The 4,972-nt window shown below is 56.9% G+C and overlaps 1 long non-coding RNA gene across 1 annotated transcript; it reads right to left on the bottom strand.

Annotated features, from left to right (window-relative positions):
- Window positions 1-1,705: 1,705 nt before the first annotated feature.
- On the bottom strand, window positions 1,706-4,317 carry LOC112819193 (uncharacterized). The gene is made up of 3 exons (XR_003206780.2): window positions 3,006-4,317; window positions 2,852-2,922; window positions 1,706-2,217 (listed from the first exon to the last, which is right to left on the bottom strand). It is a non-coding gene; the product is annotated as an uncharacterized lncRNA (long non-coding RNA).
- Window positions 4,318-4,972: the final 655 nt, after the last annotated feature.

Genomic DNA, 4,972 nt, shown 5'->3' with positions numbered 1-4,972 from the left:
TTGTGTTCCTGCTCTCGCTGTCTCTCTCTCTAGGTCAAATAAATAAATAAAATCTTTAAAAAAAAAAAAAAAAGAGCAAAGGCAGAGAGCAGGAGGAGCGAGCGGGCAGAAAGAGCCAAACGCTGGATGACGCCAAACCTTTGCAGATCTGTCTGCACTCCCGGTCCCATCCCTCCCGTCCTCTGCCATTCTTGGCCCGGCCCTGACCCTCGTGTTGGGGCCTCAGCTGGGTGTGATGCTGGACAATGCTCCCTCCTGCCTGATTAGTACCCGCGGTGTCCCTGGCTAGCCTGCAGATTCGTCAGTTCCCAGCAAGGCTGTCAGGAGGAGGAGGGGAGCCAGCCCCTGCCCACCTGCATGGCCCACACAGGACACGGAGCCCTCCCATCCCCACCGGCTCTGTCTATGCTCTCCAGAGGCAGCCGGACACGGATTCTCACCAAAGCATCTCCCTGCAAGCGACTGCATGCGTGCTCCTCGGACAGGGAGGAAAGGGGAACCTAAGACAGGATCAGGTCCACACTCCTCAGCCCGGCCCCCGCCCCGGGCTCCCTAAAGCTCCCGCTCCTATCTCCCTCACTGCTCCCGCCCGGCCTCCGTGTCGCCTTGGTCATCAAGGACCCCTCACTTCCCTGCTTCTTTTACTTTTTCTTTTTTAATTTGTATTTTATAGGCTCCACCCCCCACGTGGACCTTGAACACACTCAGGGCCCTGAGATCCAGAGTCACAGGCTCTACCTACTAAGCCAGCCCGGCGCCCCTCCTTGCTTCTGATCCCACCTCAGCCTCCAGGCCTTTGCTTGGCTGCTCCGTCCCCCCGGAATGCCTTTCCCCACCTCCCTCGCCTTGGACAAGTTTACCTGTGCTTAGAGGCCCAGCCCAACCCCTGCCTCCCCTGCCGGCTGCCCCCACTGACTCCCCGGGCTCCCCTTGAACGTGCACTGTCCTGACTGCAGTCCTCTGTGTGTTCTCCTCTGTTGGACTCTGAGCACTGGCGGGGGCCTGTCTATTCCCTCCCGCACCTCCCGTTCCAGGGCCTCCCGGGGTACCCGCTGCGCCTGCTCTCCAGCCCGCAGCCGGGCTCAGACCCGAGGGGGGACAGCACAGCACCCCCAGCTTCACTCACCCGTGAGCAATTCCCCTTGTTTTCTTGTCTGTCTTGATGAGAAGCTCGCGCTGGCCGAGAACAAGTCAGACTATGCCTCAGATTTCACATGAATTACCCTCCTGATTTAATGTGCTTTGGACAATTCTATCAGATTTGTAGGAGTTTCCATGTATTTCCTCATGTCTCCATACTCCAGCCATAATATTTTTTATATGAGGAGAAAGAGGAAGGGGAAATTGCAGGAAACATGGTCCTGGTACCTGAGCCTTGTGGGACTTTCCAAAGCCTCCCCTCCCCCAGGGTGGCCAGGCCAGGTGTGGATGTCTGGCCCAGCTCCTTCCACCCTCACCCAACTTTTGTATGCTAACGGCTGCCAGGAACTTTGGGGAGAAGGGTGGGGGTCATTTCCTTAGTGCACCACAGGCTCCTTTGAAGCTGTAAGAAAAGCTGGGTTTCTATGGATTGTAGCCAGCACCTGTTAAAGATGTCTTGAGAAGGAGGAGAAAAAGAGGAGGAGGAAGGGGGGGAGGAGGAGGAGGAAGGGGGGAGGAGGAGGAAGGGGGGAGGAGGAGGAGTAGAGAGGGGGAGGGGGAGAAGGAAAAATCAAAAGGCTTGTACAAAGTCAATCTATCAATCAATAAATCCCAACAGGACCTAAATGTAAGCTAGAAAGAAAAAGCTGCAAATATCCTGGAAAAAATATTTTTAAAAAATAATGTTGAGTTGGAGAAACTTTTTAAGCACGATGCAAATCCCAGACGCCATAAAAGGAAAGTTTCAGTTATCTGACCTCTTAAACATTAAAAATTGCAAAGGACACAGTGAACAAAGTCAGACTACAGTCAGAGACCAGGAGGCAGTACCCTCCGTACTTAGAGCAGATGAAAGCTGAGCACCCAGGAAACATGACAGAGCCTATGAATCAACATGAAAAGACTGAAGCCAAGTTCTTAAGAGATGTGAACAAAGAATCCCCAGGGAAGGGACTCACCCAGAGCCAGGCAATCCTTGGAGGGCGCAGGCAGGGCCGAAGGGAACACCAGGCCTTGCGATGCAGGTGTTTGGGGAGAAACGTGACTTCAACAATCCAAAGCCTTCTAGGTTTGCCTCTGCCAGAATAAACACACTGATCTAAGCTCACGCCCTTTTCGTTGTCCCCAGGAGTCTACAGTTTTGTGTTTTCAGATTCAAAGCCTGGACCACGCTACAGTGCGGCCCTTCTCCCCCTGCCCACGCCCCCACGGCCACGACCCTTCTACCCTTCTCTTCTTCCTGCTGCAGGCACACAGGCCTCTTCACTAGGAAGTGGGTGGAACGCAGGGCCCCAGCAAAGCCCAGACATGTCTCTGCTCTTTCTCCAGGTCACGGTCACGGTCTCTTCCTGTCAGGCCCTTAGTTTCCCTGCAGGACCTGGCACTGAGCAGACACTCAGACACACTGTGGGCAACACAAACCTGAGTCCTTGTATCTCAAAAGACAATGTGAGCCTTTGCATCTCAACAGAAACCCCTTGCTGGTCAGCCTGGCAGCCTCACCCTGGGGCACCCAGAGGCTCTGACTCACCTGCCCTCTTCCCCTGCTCTGCTTCCTCCCAATTTCCCCAGGGATGAGCACACCAACATCCGCCTTCCTTCTGGGGTAGCCTGCTCAGGTGCAGGCAGTCTGGAACCCGGGCTGGGCAGTGCCTCCCTCTCTTTCCACAGTGTTGGGGCACAGGGGGAGGGGGGAAGCAGTCAGACAAACCTGGGTTCAAATCCAGACTATGCCCCTGCTTAGCACGGGACCTGGGGCTGGAGCTTCGGGTTCACCCTCATCTATAAAATCGAGACAACACAGGATCCTTTCCTTAAAGAGCTGTTCGAGTAGATGGGCAGGGGCTCCCACCCTCCGAGCTTACCCAGAGATCTTCCTCTGAGCAGAAGCACATTCAGTGGGTCTTAGCTGTGAGGACCTGGCTACGGGTCTCTGCAGTAACTACACCTCAGGCCCAAATATGTCTGGGACGTGAGAGGGAAACTGAAAGTGTCCACTTCCAAGCAGCCTGCGGTGAAGCAACACACCCCGGCTGTTCCGAGCGTCCTACCCACCCTCGGCTGTCCTCACTCCCTCAAAGGACAACCCCACACCTGACCTTCCAGGTCCTTCTCTGATCAGTCCTTCCTGCCACTGACAGACTGTGGGACTCTCAGCAAAGGACTCCCCCTGCAGACCCCGTTTGGGCTTCTTCCCAGCCCCCTCTTCTCTGTCCCTCCCACCGCACTGCCCAGCATGTCTGCCTTAAATCCCCTGCTCGGGTCACCGTGCCCGTGTCTTCCCCCCACCCCTTTGGATCTAATCAGGTCTCTCTAGCCTTGTCCCTGATGTCAGGACAGCCCCAGGAGGCCCGCGCTTGGTGGCCCAGTGCTATTTGCAAGGATGCAGACGTTTGCGGGAGAGGGCTCAGGAAACACTGCTGTTTTCTACCCCGCTTGTTTCCGCTTGACGACAGATCTCTTTCTCGTTAAACGAGGACTTTTCTAGGAAGGCTAGAGTCAGGAAACAGCAAATGGAAACAGCCAGCGAGGCCTCCCTCCCGCGTGGGCCCCCGAGCAGAGCAGCCGCCGTGCACAGAGCTGAGTGTGCGCCAGGCGCCGTGCGGGCCCGTCCACGCTCCCGCGGCGGCTCTAGGAGACAGCGGCCCCCTGCACCGATAGAGACGCCGCGGGGAAAGGGTCCCACGGCTTCTGAGATGTGCAGCCACTGGACGGCTGTGCGCTTTGCCCCTGCGACCACGGAAGCCAACCTGACCCTTCCGTCCGGGCAAATGTCCCCGGGGCATCGAGGCTCCTCCCCCAGCTTGTGAGGGAGGGACAGAGTGATGGAATGATGACATAAGAATCGCCCCCATGGTTTGTGATGATCACCCTGTGGGTGGGCCGGGAGCTCGGGCTGAATTTGCAGATGGGGAAAGCCAGGTGAGGGGACAGGTGGTGGCTTTGGGAAGGAGCCAAAACCCAAGGCCACGTTGACATTGTGCCCTCTGACCCTTGAAGTACTGTTTTGTCCACCTCTCCTTCTTTGGTTACTTCTCGGTCATTTTTTCGGTAACCGTAACCTCCCTTCCTCCGGATTCTTCTCCCTTTCCCTAGCACGCCCTTGGGGGCGTGACACCCGATGAAACCTCTGTGAGCTGCAGAACGCGATGCGATGTCCGGAGGACCTGCGGCCCGATGGTCTCATGCCCGTGCAGAAACGGCCCCCGGACATCGACGGGCTCCAGGAACACGGCCCCGCGGTGGAGCGACCAGGCTGGGGCTGCAGACACGTCAGGTGAGGATTAGGCATCGTTGGACTGCAGGGACAAGTGCCGAGTCCACCCCACTGGGGGACGCTAAAGAGCCGGTGACGATAAAATACGGCTCCACTTGACCCCCAAGGATCCCAAGAAAAGTGACCCGGGATGACTACAGCTCCAGAGTCGGGGGTCTTGGCAAAATCTTTGGTCAATAAGCCATTTCAGCCCACTGGGAAGGCAACCCCACCTCAGTGGGAGAGTCAGCCTCACGTTGCTGAGGGACGAAGGAGTCTGGCAGACGCCTCAGCCTCATCAGGTGGAGGCTGGGAGAGTCAGCAGATGGGGGCACACAACCAGCACCCCCACCCAGTCTCTCCATCCCATGGGGACGCGGGCTTGGCTCACATGCTGGACCTTATGACTTGTGTTTCAGAGCAGGGACCCCACCTCCTGGGTCTCCCTTTGTCTAGGGACAGTGGGGGGTGGGGCTGGGAACCGGACATAGGATAGTGGAGACTTCTGAAGTCATCAGAGTGGCTGGCAGAGACAGACATCTAAGGGGATTGCATCCATGCTGACGGGGCCTGGTC

The sequence above is a fragment of the Callorhinus ursinus genome, unplaced genomic scaffold (assembly GCF_003265705.2).
Source record: "Callorhinus ursinus isolate GAN/ISIS: 27379988/994484 unplaced genomic scaffold, GSC_fseal_2.0 scaffold3257, whole genome shotgun sequence".
NCBI classification, from domain to species: Eukaryota; Metazoa; Chordata; class Mammalia; order Carnivora; family Otariidae; genus Callorhinus; species Callorhinus ursinus.
This window is presented reverse-complemented; position numbering and strand designations above follow the sequence as displayed.